Source organism: Bos mutus, chromosome 4, assembly GCF_027580195.1.
Source record: "Bos mutus isolate GX-2022 chromosome 4, NWIPB_WYAK_1.1, whole genome shotgun sequence".
Lineage (NCBI taxonomy): Eukaryota > Metazoa > Chordata > Mammalia > Artiodactyla > Bovidae > Bos > Bos mutus.
Window position 1 is genome coordinate 49,760,415 of NC_091620.1, and position 15,007 is coordinate 49,775,421.

Below are 15,007 nucleotides of genomic sequence, written 5' to 3' on the forward strand. Positions count from 1 at the left end.
ACTTTGGAAGCGACAGGTGCAATAGATTAAAACCCTGTAGTTAGCACCGTCTACATAGGAAGAGGCCTATAGCCCTTGAGAAGTAGAAGCCGGACCAAGAAACTATCTGAAAATGAACTGACCCCACACTGTCGGCAACAGCTCCAGAGAAAGTCCTAGATATATTTTTACTGTTATCATTTTTTTAAATTTTAAAGTTCTTGGTTCTTGAATCACAAAGACAATACAAAGTCTTGCGATGAAGAGTGTGGTCCTGGGACTAGCTGCACCAGCATGGCCTGGGAGCTGGTTAGGAATGCAGAACCTTGGGCCCCACTTCATACCTCCTGTGGCAGAACCTGCATTTTTAAGAGAGAATGTGGGTGCACACTGAGGTCTGAGAAGCACTGCCATAAGGGACCCAACTTAGGGAGTGGACTGGAGGAAGTTAAGTAACATGTGACCTGCAAAGACTTGGAAGCTGGATCCGTTTTAGCCAAACCTCGGGATTTCTCCAAATCCAGGAGCTTTCAGCTGCCTTAGATCCTCATTGCTTTGCTCTCTTTCCACTGGAGTTTTCATTGATAAAGTTGTTGCTGTCTGATACTTTTCTCCTGACAGATCAGGAAGATGCAATTCTTTTCTGAAGGCTGACAATTTTTGCCATGCATGCACATTGTCTCCTTAGTTCCCTTGGAGGATCTCTGAAAGCCAAGACCATTTAGTCTTTCTAGACTAGTCTTCTAGACTGGCTCTTTCTGGTCTTCCATGAGAATCTGTATATTTCAAAGTGGTTGAAGACTGTCCAGTCCACCTAGCACCTCTCAACTTTTTGAAACTCATGCCTCATTTTGAAACATGTAAAGATTCCATGTCATATTAATACTATTCAGTGAAAAAAAAAAAGCAAAGCCCCCAAGAGTATTTAGAATATGCTACCCTTTGTGTAAGAAGGGAATAAAGGAAAATACTCAGATGTCTGATCACTTGGGCAAAAGAAATACACAGGGGATAAATCAGAAACCAAGGATGTTGGCTACCTACAGGAGGCAGGTGGGATGGGTGGAGAGAAGAGGGGGATTTGAGAGGATGGGAGGGAGAAGAAGGGAGCCATCCTTCTCTGAGAACATCTTATGTACAATTTTGACTCTTAGGTCATAGTAATGCTTCCCATATTCCCTAGGTGAATAAATTAATAATTCAAAGGAACCAAGATGTAGGGGGAACCCAAACTGGGATACAAGGACTAACACATGAATTAACTCTATTGCATCCAGACTGGATACTAAGGCTAAAGACAAAAAGAACTGTGTATAAATGCTGTGTTTCTTTCTTTTTTTTTTTTTTTGCCTATGCTGGGCAACTTGCATGATCTTAATTTATCAAACCCAAGCCCTTGGCAGTGAGAGTTGAAAGCCTGGAGTCTTAACCACTGGACAACCAGGGAATTCCCTCACTGGTTTTTTCTTTTCTTTTTTTTAATAGTGTTTATTTATTTATTTTTGACTGTGCTGGGTCTTGTTGCTGTGCATGGGTTTTCTCTGGTTGCCTTTCTCAGGCTCCTCATTGCAGTGGCTTCTCTTGTGGGCTTCCCTGGTGGCTCAAACAGTTAAGAATCTGCCTGCCATGCAGGAGACCCAGGTTCAATCCTTGGGTCAGGAAGATCCCCTGGAGAAGGGAATGACAATCCACTCCAGTGTTCTTGCCTGGAGAATTCCATGGATAGGGGAGCCTGTTAGAATACTATCCATGGGGTCGCAAAGACTCCAACATGACTGAGAGACTTTCACTTTCTCTTGTGGAGCACGGGCTCTAAACGCCTAGGCTTCAGTAGTTGTGGCACAAAGGCTTACTTGGTCCGAGGAACGTGGATCTTCCCAGACCAGGGATCAAACCAGTGTCCCCAGCACTGGCAGGCAGATTCTTAACCAGTGGATCACCAGAAAGTCCCAATGCTAGCTTTCTCAGAGGAGTATGGGTTAGCAGGTCTGGAATTGCTTTATGTATATGGTGAAATTGAACAAGTAAGTAAATATATTGTAGACAATGAGACCTGGCTTTTTACTGTTGGAGACTGACACTACAAATAAGAAGAGGAGCCAGTATAAAATCAACCCTGGAGTATTAGCTTGGAATCGTAAGTATCAGTATAAATTCATGGTTTTTAATATATATACAGAAAGACAGAGGCAGGGGTTAGATATGAGGGCCTAAAAGTATACCACCCCAATGATGATGAGTACATCTACAACCCAAAGCTCTATCTCTATACACTAGTCTCCAATGAAAGGTCTCAGGGCTTTTGGAGAAGTGGTTGATTCCCAACCAAGGTGTGCAATACACAAGATGAGCCTGGAGCATCCTGAGGGCCAGAAAATAGGAACATGCTCCAAAAAAAAAGATGAGTCTGTTAAAAAAAGACCACAGGAACTATGAAGGAAACAAAAGCTGAAACAATCTGAGCAACAAAATACTTAACATTAGAACTGAATTCTAACCTAGAATAAAATTAACACACACAAAACAAATATCCACATTAATATGATAAGGAAATAACAAAACATATATACACATAACATAAAGTTTACCACCATAACCACATTTAAGTGCAGTTTTGTGGCATTACGGTCACTCACACTGTTGTACCGTCATCCCCACCTCCATCTCCAGAACTCTTTTCATCTTGCAAAACTGAAACTCTACCTGTTAAGCAGTAACTCCCCATTCTCCTCCAGTAACCACCATCCTGCTTTCTGCCTCTATGGATCTGACTGCTCCGGGTACCTCATCTAAGTGGAATCACATGGTATTCGTCCTTTTGTGCCCGGCTTATTTCACTTAACGAAACGTCCTCCAGGTTCATCCATGCTGTAGCATGTGTTAGACTCTCCTCCCTTTTTAAAGGCTGAACGATATTCTGTTGTGGGTATATACTACACATTGTTTATCTGTGGACATGGGTTGCCTCTAGCCCTTGGCTGTTGTGAACAATGCTGCTAAGAACATATGAGATCCTGCTCTTATATTTACAAATTCTTCACTAAATTATCAGATGTTTACAATATCTCCTGGAACCTGGGATCATTATTACATTCTTATTTTCCAGATGAACATTCAAAGTTTCATGGTTACTTCGTGGCAGAGCAGGGTGTGGAATGCAGGTTTTCCAAATCAACAGTCCTTTTAAAATTTTTATTTATTTTGGCCAGTTTCAGCTAATGATATTCTTTTATTTCAGTTTTTACATTCACGAGTAATTTCAAGCATACAGAAAAGTTCAAGGATAGTGTAAAGTACTCCCAATTCACAACCATTAACAGTTTGTCACTGTGCCAGTTACCAATGTATAGCTGCTCTTCTCCAAAATCCTTGAGTGCGCTGTCTGTTGTCCTGGAACTGGACGCTCTTGATGGTTCTCTGTTGCCAGCTGACTCCATGCAAATCAACAGTTCTTAACTTCCAGTTCCATTGACTAGACAAGGGAGACCACGGATATTGTTCCTTTACTTTTCCTAGGAAAAGAAATACTGCCTAGAATAATCTCCCTCCGGGAACTTTACTGGATAATAGAGAGAAGGACAACCACCCTAGATTTCCAAAACATGGGCGTACCATTACTCTGGCTTTCCAAAACAATCTAAAACATGTTCGGGGGGCCAGAGTGAATATGGCTCTTTTACTGTGAACTCTTTTTTCCTATTCTGGGAGTGTCTGAGGCCTGGGGTGACAAGGTGAGGGGGGTGCATCCCCTAAACCCACAATGATGGGGGATGCTTCAGAATTCTAAGTCAGCCCCCCTAGACACCTCCTTCCATAGAGATCAGGGCATCTTATGCCCACAGGTCCCTGGCTGGAATGTGAGGGGAATAAAAGGGAGACCTAGGCTAGGAGGGTGCAGTGGGACAGCATTCGCTTCTGTGGTAACTGGTACTCAGAGCCACCCCACTGTGCCTGGCCCACAGGAAATGCTGTCTCCAGCCTTGCTGAAAGGCACCAGAAACATTAACTGCCTGCAATTTTGACATGTCAGATATTTAATAAGGAACAAATTAGCACTTGGGTCTTCTTTTTTTCTGAGACAATCCAATTTCTATGCCAGGCACCAACTTCTATATTTCAAAATGCATTTTTGAAGGTTAATTAGAGAAGAGGCAGAGATAGTGTTTTCCAAGAGGGATTTTTCTGGTTCCTTCCAGGTCTGTGGATAGCAAAAAAAAATAACTTTCAGACACTGTAAATTGAGTATGTGAAGCTGTGAGAATAAACCCATCTCATTAGTCATCATGTCAATTACAGTATCTAAGGAACAATTTTGTAGCAATAGCATATTTATTTGATGTTGTGAAAGCTACCTGGACCCACAGTTAGGATGGTATTTGCTCTTAATGCTCCGAGTACCTCTTTAACAAAATGGCACTCCATAAAAATTTAGTGTGTTCCTACTGTAATTAAATGGCCCTCGTCATTTTTGCATTTATGATATAAACTATAATGGCTGTAAAATCCTGCAATTAACTTTCCTTGCGCCAACATTTCATACTTGAGAAATTCTCATTACAAATTTCATTACTGATTCACTTATCTGTAATTTGTCCTATGTAACCTAAAGAATATTAACAAATTTAGAGTCACTTTTGCTCTATTAAAAACTAAATATAAAAGTCTTTCACCTAGCAAGTCAATCTTGATATTGCAAATGGTGAAAGTCTGGTATTGAAAATGGGAAGGGAAAGAGACCACATGCTTGAGAAGAGTGGGGTGAAAATGGAGGGATGTAGGTTGGGCGCATTTGAGCTCACCCACCTTCTCAGCGAGAGGCGCGATTGGCCAAGTCCCAGGGGAAAAGCATAGTGCACATGGGGAAATGGCAGGGAAGGGAGGTGAAGAACTGGGGTATCGTGTTCAGGCCTGAGAATTCTCTCCACTCTGCTCGGTCTCTGTCTCTGGTGTTCCTTTCTCTCTTGGGGGCTGAGTTGGCTGGAGCAACTCCTGAAGGGTTGTAACTGGCTCTTTTGCTCAATGGCTTTGGTAGAAAGCCTGTTGAAGAAACTTTGTCATTACCAGTGGAGAAATGGAAAAAGAGTTCAACAGGGGAGGAAAAGGTGACTGGGAATATGCCACATGCATTTCAGTTTTCCATCTTGCAGGGCGCAGATTGGTTTGCGTTAAGACCTGGAGAAACTTTCTACCTCCTCTCTCTCCACATACCCCTCTGCCCACTTTTTAAAGCAGAAACAAATCTACACTCACCTCGGAGTGAAATGAAAGTTGACTAACCTGGTGTGCCAAAACTGGAATTCTAGTTCTCATTCTGTCACCTCTGCGCTGAGTGACTGGGACAAGCTTTGTGACCTGTCTGAGAAAGAAAGGGGTTTCACTAGAACGACCACTGATATTCCCTAAGGTCCCCCAAGGACAGTTCATTTCCTCATGGATTAAACCCAGAACCTCTCTTCATCCAACAAATGGATGGGTGACCCTTGGACCAGAAGCCCTGGGTTTCTATAACAGTGATCTCCACCACAAGCGGCCTGAGTCAATATTTCCCCCCCAATAACATCCTATCTCAGCATTTCACTGCCTTCCATAACTGCATTCATTTTATTCTAATTTGTAATTAACTTTTACAAAATTAAATTGGAGATAGAAAATTACTGTCCCGACATAAATAATCCTGCTGCTGGATGTGGCAGTGTTAACACAATCAACAATACAATTCATAAATGAAAGAAATGTTGTCATACTTATTACTTCTGTGTGCTCCATCTTTTATAGAATATTACAGTGTAAATTGAAATTTTATATGATTTAATAAACCTCAAAAAGATATTATGGCCAAGTAACCGCATCACTGTAACAAATTGTCCGCCTCCCTCATTACAGAGCTTTCTCCTCACTCGGGGCTCACAGCCTCATTATCAGAGCAGTGTCTTTGACAACCCAGAGCCCATTAAAAACACCTTGAAGAAAGGGTACCCCGTACTGTGGAGTTTCAACATCTATACCAGGCTGGCATCCTTAGGACGGTGTTATAAAATGAGGAAACAGGGCCTTCCATTTTTCATCCAAGGAATCAAGCAACAAGCACGTGATCTGGGACTGTAAGCCAGCCCCGCCACACCCCCTAGGTGACCCAAGCCTAGTGCGGCAGGGGCACAAAGACGCTGCTGTCAAACAATCGAAGGACAAAAGAGAAGGGGGTTTGTTACCCTGCAACTCTTTAGCTGGCTTTATAGGGCTACTACTTTAAAGTTTCTTTGTTTTCAGAGCATCAGAGCTCTGCTTGTTGCTGATTGCCATTTTTCACAGGCTTCTGCCTCAGCCAGGAACTCATTAGGGCGGCGGCAGACAGACAGTGGGCAGAACGGACCAGCAGTGCGATTCCAACCCGGTCTCTCCCCTTGGTGCCCGTGCTTCCCCCCAAAAAACCCTGTTTTCCATTTTGGCACGAGGGAGCTGAGGGATGCAAGTGCTCCAATTATATGCAGTGGTTTTCTCCGCGCCTGGTGTGATGTCTGTAGCTTCCAGCTATGTGTGGGATACACTTGCACTGGAGAATTTAATGACTTGTTTTACTGCTGCCTGCCATCAATATTTATCTATATTAACTGAAGAAAGGCATTACTCGAAATGGCGTTTCACACCTCTGAGCATTATACAGTAATTCTGAAGTCGTAAGTTGTACCAAATTCTATGGGCAAACACAGACATACAGTGCGAATGGAAATAACCCAACTCGAGGTTTTTAAACTTGAATTGTCGGCAGCAATCTGGGAAACCAAAGGCAAAATTATCTGAGTTGCTATAGGTGAGAATGACTGGGTAGAAAGCAATGGAAACAATCTTTTCTCTGCACGGTTTTTCTTGAGTTAATAAGAACACCTCACAAGTATATAAAATAGAGAAGAAAAGTGCAGACAAGGCAATGAGACAATGCAGATGAGATCCGGGCTTATTTCCACCTTTATCTTTTAAGCAAGCAGGCCTGGAAATCTCCCTTCCCTATTTCCCCTTATTCTGCTTCCACCCTGGGTCAGCTTTCTCACTCTCTATCCTCCCTGTCAGAGAGCCTTCTCTGACCCCATCTTATCATGCAAACATTTCCTGGTTTGCTTCTCTTCAATGTATTTGTTGAATGAATGTCTCACTCACATGATGGTTTATGCCCTTGCTTACTGCCTGCCTCCCCACTAGCCTTTAAGCTTCTTGAAGGCAGAGATGAGTCAGACCGACTCACCGTTCTGCCTCCAGGAAGGAGCACATGTACACGGTGGTGGGGGCCACCTTGCACTTGCAGAGTGCATTATCTACCCTAGGAGACCACAGGCTTGACCACAGACCACAGTGGCTATTTCTACTGTCTGTACAGACCACATCATTTTGAGTCAACACCTTTAAAAAGATCATTTCAACATCTCATGCTTGAGCTCTTCTCAAAGACCAGAATTTTCAAGCGTAAAAGGATGTAGAAGACCAGTTGGGCCAATCTTTCACTTTACAGAGGAAAGAACTTAGTTCTGGGGGAACTGGGAGACTCATCCAAGGTCATTTGATGCTTTGCAGTGGCAGGAGAAGCTTCAGAACCTGGGCTTCTGACAGCCTTCTGGTTCCAGCTCTCTCTCTACACAGTTTTACTCTGTCTCCAAAGTTATATTTTCCAGCCAAAAGCTTCTACAATGGCTTGACTTTCACATTCTGGTCTGAAATGTACATCTTATAATTCTCCCATCTTAAGAAATTATGTTTATGGGACATCTGGGCAAGAGAATTAGTCCTCAATTCATAATAGATAAGGTTTACATTTTTAATAACGGAATTTGAACTTCATAGAAACTTTATAACTGTACTACTAGCCCAACATACTTGGTTTTATATTCATCCAAAATTACTCACCCAGCGACTTTCTACACTTTGGAAGAAATACCAGACTTGGAAATAGAAATAGTGAACAGAAGGACACACATTCAGGGGGAGTTTGATTCCCAGTCTCTCTGAAGTTGTAAAAGCCTGCTGCTATTTGGTGGATTCCATAAAATAGGACTGACACATAATTTTTTTTAAGTGTTAAGTGGAATTAATTTATTTTCATTTTAGAGCTTGGAAGCACTCCTTGAATTAACCAGAGATACCCTGGAGAATGAACTACAAGGCTGAGAATCACTGAATTAAGATGCCGAAAGCAGTAGGTAAGACCTTGTATATATCCATCTGCATTCAGGCATGAATCTTAGCATGACTTATAAAGTGATTTATGTTCCTTAAATAAATAGACAGGCATATTTAAAAGGGGTTTAAAAGGTGTCAAGAAAAAAAAAACTTCAGAAAACACTGGTGCTTCTTGCTGTTTACAGAAAACAAGGGGAGATGTAGGTCTAATTTCATGCCATCCTAGGCACTAGTACTTGTAGTAAATAAAATTATATACTAAAATAAAATCTTTTATTTCAATTACATCTGCTTATCAACTAAGTTCTGAATAAAATTAATTTGCTATTTATTCACTAAAATTATTTTGTGCTATTTGCTTATGTATCTTTGCTAAATAAAGAAAAGCATGGCTCATAATATGGGGCAGAATCTTTGAAAATGGAAAAATATGTAAAGCTTTCTTTTAACATCAAATCAATATCTCATTTTCTTAGTGATTAATTCAGAATGAGCATCCAGCTCTTAAGGTTTTAACTAATGTATATCTCAATCTTTTATTTACTCTTCATACCTCCAAAACAGGATCATTTCTGTATCAGTTGATCACGTTATTGATATTCCCTGTATTAGGTCAGTGGAACCTGCAGAGATGAGAAAACAGTTTTAGGTATCTTGAAATCAGGGTACAGAAATTTTCTTCATTCTTTCAGGCTAACAAGCAGTGACAGGTATTCAAAGCATCAAACTGTCAACTCTGGGACTTCTACTGTCGTCTGCATCATAATCTATTTCTTAGTAACACTTGGTCTGAGCGGCAGTAATAGAATTAATTATACTTCATTTTGCTGCCTTTAACAGTATTGACCAAATTTAAGAACAAATGAGAAGTGCTTATCAAGCTTGAAGAAAATAATCCATCAGTGGCACAATTTAAATTCTCTGCAGTTCTCTTATTAATCAAAGTAACACTTACTATCCTATCTCCACTTCCCATTAACAGTCATTAAGCCCTGCTGCTGATTGAAGCAATTTCTTTAGGGATCTCAACCTCATTTTTAAGAGAACCTACTTTAGTGGAAAACAATATCATATAAGCACGGCAACTTAAAAGAGAAGGGAGAAGGTTCTTCAATCATGTTCTGACCTTGATATTTCTCAGTGGTGTAAGTTCGAAAGTACACAGCTGCGAGCTTAGGAACTTCAGGAGTGAATGGCTGCCCTTGCCCAGCACCCGAGAGAGGCACAAATCCAACAAGCAAGGCATGGACTTGGGTTAAACACCTTGCCAGCCCTTCTAAGCTACTGGGCCCCCTGGGTCATTCTTTCACAGGGTCAGCTGCATCTCAGACACAGGGAACACACTGAGAAGGGCCTGCCAGGAATACCTTGGTCTTGACTTGTGGCTCTGAGCAGGTGCATGGTGGAGACATAAGACAAGACATCTGGAGTCGCAGGACGTTGAGTTGGAGGCAATACTCAGCACTACTAACCTGCAGGACCTTGAGGAACTAGTTTGTTCTTTCTGTCTTCATTTTTTCTCTGAATAGAAATAATAATATCATCTGCTAGATGTACTTTTCCAAATTGCTGTAGAAAGCACATCAGAAAATGTATGTGAATATCCTTTGCAATTGATTAACACCTTACAAATGTGAACAAGTCAAGTCCTAGAAGTCACAGACAGTGTTTCGTTCAATGCTCTCCCCAGGTCCTTGCCCAATGCTTATCTGTAGTAGGTGCCCAATTAAGTACTGAGTTAATGCTAAAGAAGATATTTCCAAAAGTGAGAATAAGGGAATTCACATGATTAAAGTGAGGCAATGGTCTTTCAAAAACACCTGTGGAGTGGAATGGGGCCATAGATGTACCACATACAATTGTAGGGCACTGGGTGAAGACAAAGCATGACTAGAATCAAGGGAATTTGGAGGGCAATGTCTTCAAGGCTAAAAAGAACTCTGTGATCAGTATGATTGAGGAAATAGTGGTCACAAGAGGAAAAAGCCGAGAGAGTGTTGGTGATTGGTGAGGTAAAGCAACACCCACAAGCCAGTCTGGTGATGCCAAGGAAGAGGCTAGTACCGAGATGAGGTTAGTACTTCCTCACCAAGGACCCTCTACCTTCTGCCCCTTGGGATTTGTCAGTGCCACTGACAGCAGCTTCAGTAGCTGGGCTGTTACTAGTCAAGCCACCAAGTTGAATGCAAAGGAATCACACATCAGGGTTTGGGGTGGACCTGGGCTTTGGCGCTAGGATGGCATCTTATCCACCAGTGTTACTGTATCAAGGCATCTAGTGCCCTAGACCTTCTCATCTGCATAATCCCATGGAAATCAGTGTTTCCTTCTTGTTATTCACTGTAATTCACTGTAATCCCAATATTTATAAAAGCCAAAGGCACTGGTTATAAAATTCCAAGGTGGTAAAACACTCAGCATTTATCCTGCTCCATCTTATGGAGGAGGAAACTGGTTCAGAGAGGTCCAGTGGCTTGCCTGAGGTCACCCAGCTGGGCACGGTTGGCCAACTTTAGCTCATTCAGAAGTGACCTTGCTCCTTTGCACTGCCTTTTGAGGTCTCTTGTGAAGCCCTTCTATTTTTCCCAGAGAAGGCTGTGTTCCTTTGGAGGAGACCCAAACAGCCCTCTCAGGAAGGACTTCTGCACACATCTGTCCCCTTATTTTTATGATTTAGGCATAGGACCCTTTTGCTTTGGGCTGGCTCCAACATAAGGGTGTCAGAGATTGGACAGGATAGATAGATCTATTATTTTGCTTTAATGGTCAAAGTCCTGGGAGAGATCAATCAAGACTCGGATCTGAATTTGCTCGGCCAGCATAGACGTGAAGACGCTATTCAATAGGCTGTTGGGCCTGATGAATAAAGACAATCAAATAATCAATGAAGAGATGGAACCACCCCAGATTCCGATGATCACTAATGTTTCCAGTTTCAAATCATGTCCTGCTCTTGAGATGCTCCCAGGCCAAAAGAGAGCAGAGTTCAGCAGAGAGTGAATTTTCTTTCCTTGAAGAGATGAAGGGCACCATCCACCACTTAATTTCTGGTAAGGCATTAAATGTATGATTCTCATCTCTCAGAAATGAGAAGCTGAGCTGAATTTTTGGATCAATGGAATACCTACTCCTGTTAAAGCACTTAAAGAGGAAAACATCTACAAAATGTCCCATTAGGCTGACAAATTTATAACACTATGAAAAGTGTGCCAGCAGTTTCAAAGCCGACTAGAGTGTTGTCATTTAAAGAGTATGAATGGATTTGAGTTTAGCGATATCTCATCGACATGAACAAGTTTAGCCATCACATCCCTTCCCAATATTTCCCCCATTTACTTTTAACTAGGCATCCGTATGCCATGACAGAATGTGGACATCATCTTAAAAAATCAGTTGTAAAATGAATGATATTAAATGTACTTTCACAGCATGAAGACATGGAAATATATTCTCATCTTGATGTGCAGGGCTGTACAGACATAAATGCCATTAGCATTGATGGTAATTATGTGCGTAAATCCCCACGCTCTGGATGAGATTATGCCCCTTAGTTTGAAAGTACAATGACGGGCTCATTTTTGAGACTAGAAACAGCTGAGACTCCCCGCCCCCCCCTCACTGGAAGAGAGATCCAGAGTGGCTTAGAGCGTAAAATCTGATCACCCACTTTCCCAAAACATGCAATTCAAGCATTTTAAAACTCTTTTGCCTCAGAAAAGCTAAAAATGTAGGAAAAAAGTCTTAAACTGCTACCTGAGTATTCCAGTAATTTATGACAGATCATTCATAGTTTCCTGTCACCTGTGAGGGTGGGTATACCGCAGGAGCTATAAACTCTCACCACCAATTTTTTTTTATTATGGTCTGATAACTAGCAAGAATAATATTTTTTTAAGTCAACCCAGAAAAGGCTATTTAGCTACAATGAAAATTTGTGGAAAGTGAGCATATTCAGCATCTTGCTCATCAAAGCCAATATATCCTAATCTTATGAAAATAGGCAGCAGATGACAGTGTCAGGGAAAAAGTTCAAGTCTCCTGTTTTTAATTCTTAAATTAATAAGGCAGAACGGCCCAGAGTTTTGGTTAGACCTCACCTTATACTGTAGGGAAACAAAAAAAGTCCTCTTTGCCAAAAAGTCAGAAGACATTGCCACAGGGGACCACCTGGTTTATAACTTTACAAACACTTTATCAGGGGAAGATGGGGCAAGGAGACACATGTAATTAAAATATACTAAAAAAACAAGCCATTGTGGCTTTCAATTACAATGGAACTAAGAAGCAACCATATTATTTCTACAAACTATTTTCACTTAGCACAGTTCAGATGGAATTATTGCCATGACCTTTTAAAAATGTGAAAGAGTGAATCAATACCCTTTCACAGGCAAGATTGCAGGAGCAAAATTGGCCGTGCTGTAATAGTGTGTATTTCTGCATCAGAAGGCAGTTGAAACCTAATTATCGTCAATCACATACAAGGTAGCTCCCCATCTTGATGAGCCCGGGTGGGCAGAAGTGTGCACAGGAGGGTCTGTGCCTGTGGGTCTTCGTGGAGGAGGAACACGTGTGGTGAAGAGGCCGGGGGAACCTCGGATGCCCTGGGCAGGCGGAGTAAGGCTTACAGGTGAGTTATAGGGACTGTCACTCATTTACAATAACTAACACTGGCCTGTCAGAAACAGCCACCTGTAAATGATGTATGAATGGCTGGCAGCCTGCCATCCCCCAATAGACCTTGCAGCCAAGAATCACATTTTATTGTCGAGGTCATCGGAATGCTTACTTGGATACATGCCATATATTATTAAAAAATAACAAACAGCCAATCAGCAACAATTCTTAAGGCTCAAGGGCAAAATAGCCAACCTGCCTTTTGAAAATAGAAAAGCGAACATCCAAGATCCATTTTAGCAGGTAATTTTTTAATTGCTTCTCTCCAGATATAAAGAAGTAATGCTCTGGAGAAGCCTAAGCCTGGTAATACAATGTCAGATAGAGAGCATACATATGGATATTCACTTTTCCTAAGCTCTTTTATCCATGATGCCAGCCAAACAAAAAGAAAAACCAACTCCTCTTCATCAACAATAGTGACAGCTCCAACTGCTAGACTTCCTGCTGATAAGTTCCCAGGCTATGAAAGCCACAGCAACCAGTTAGGGAGGTGAGGAAATAAGGACTTCAGGTTTGACTTTTCTATTCAGTTCCATCTTTTTGGATTCTGCCTGAAACACTAAGATAATCATATATACTATGACACTTTTATTTGGTGCAATCTTATTTGTAAACCACCAGAAGGCTATATCATATTTTTAATTTTATTCAATAGACTAAGTGTGAGTAGAAGTTTCAACATTATTCCAACACAAGAAACACAACACTAGGACTTCCCTGGAAGTACAGAGGTTAAGACTTCACCTTCCAATGCAAGGGGTGCAGGTTCGATCCCTGGTCAGGGAGCTAAGATCTCACATGCCTCACAGCCAAAAACCAAAGCCTAAAAGAGAAGCAATATTGTAACAAATTCAATAAGGAGTTAAAAATGGTCCACATAAAGAAATCTTTTTAAAAACCCACATTATTAATGTTATGGATATTAAGCCATGAAGAAGTGTTTGACAGCCCCTTGTAACTTTGCTTTAAAGCTCCCTCCCCCAAAAAAATCTGTTCTGTAGCCATACACTTTCAAATATTGTCCTGTCTACCTTGGGGCTGAAAAATCTCAGAATCAGCCTGCACAGCCTCCAGCTTCACTTGCTGCCATGGAAATGAAGGATTTGGCATATTTGTTAACATTATATAGTAATTGGACAATCTTTTGTTCAATGCTCTTAATGTTCCTAGAATAAAAACATTAAAAATGCACTTAAAAAAACTGGGAATACTCATTTCACACAAGCAATAGTTTTTAATTTAGAAAAAGAGTATAATTGAAATTACATTTGTTATGCAGAGACTACCAATAATTATCTTGGCTTTAAATATGCAGACACAAAGATTCCTTTGGAACTGATGACTCTTTTCAGAAGTGGCTACTACTGGTTGAGCTCAGTGATCCAGGCCCTGGCCTGCGAAGCAGGTGGTCCTCAGGAGTAGCAGATGGCCTTCCAGAGCTGCCGGGTAGCACCTGTGCCAATTTAGCCAGGACACGCCTGCCCCGCAGTAAGCCACAGTGCTGGTCCCAGTCACCCCGCCCAACCACAGAGCTCTTCATTAGACAGATCCTTTTCCCACAAAACAGTGACACACCATTGTTTTAGCCTCTGGTTTCCTAACATGATCATCAAAAATGAGAGAACTTAGACACATGACAAAACTGAAAAGAGAAGTTGGAATCCTGCCCCAGCCATGACTTTAGGGGTTTGGGAAAGGCACCGTTGCTAAAAGCAGTGACCTCCAGGAAAGGAGGGACTTCCACAGGATGCCTTTGGGGGATCAGTACAGCACACAAGAGCCTCTCTCTTAAACAACTCATGGCCAAAGACAACTTTAATACCTCCTCTGGATGAATATGTGACTCTAATAACTACTGTACAGTAACCACTGCAAGGCCTCTGAACAGGAAGCTTCTCAACATACTGATCTCGAATGTCCCACAAGGGCTATAAAGTGATTGTTGTTGACCACTGTCTTGTATTAATGTCCCCTAAATAATAATAAACTTTAACACTAGAAAAAAATTCTCATTCAGGAACGTATTTCTTGTAAAGTACCACATGATGTAAAAAATTAATAAATTTCCCTCTTGGCAACTTAATTTGTAGATAACAGAGGCTGTGTTTAGATAGGAGTCTAACATGAAATTTGGAATCTATGCGACTGTTTAATATCATTAAGGGAATATTGTATTGATTAC

At 41.4% G+C, this 15,007-nt stretch overlaps 1 long non-coding RNA gene across 2 annotated transcripts in view; it reads right to left on the reverse strand.

Annotated features, from left to right (window-relative positions):
- Positions 1-2,151: 2,151 nt before the first annotated feature.
- LOC138987612 (uncharacterized) overlaps positions 2,152-15,007 on the reverse strand; it is a 15,486-nt gene continuing 2,630 nt past the window's right edge. Inside the window, exons 1-5 of one of the 2 annotated variants that reach the window (XR_011463990.1) lie at positions 9,513-15,007; positions 8,699-8,768; positions 5,257-5,335; positions 4,783-5,016; positions 2,152-4,177 (exon numbers count right to left, since the gene is read on the reverse strand). The exon at positions 9,513-15,007 is cut by the window's right edge and continues 2,630 nt beyond it. This is a non-coding gene — a long non-coding RNA (uncharacterized lncRNA). Of the gene's footprint in view, positions 5,017-5,256; positions 5,336-8,698; positions 8,769-9,512 lie in introns of both variants that reach the window. The other variant, XR_011463989.1, reaches the window with a different exon arrangement.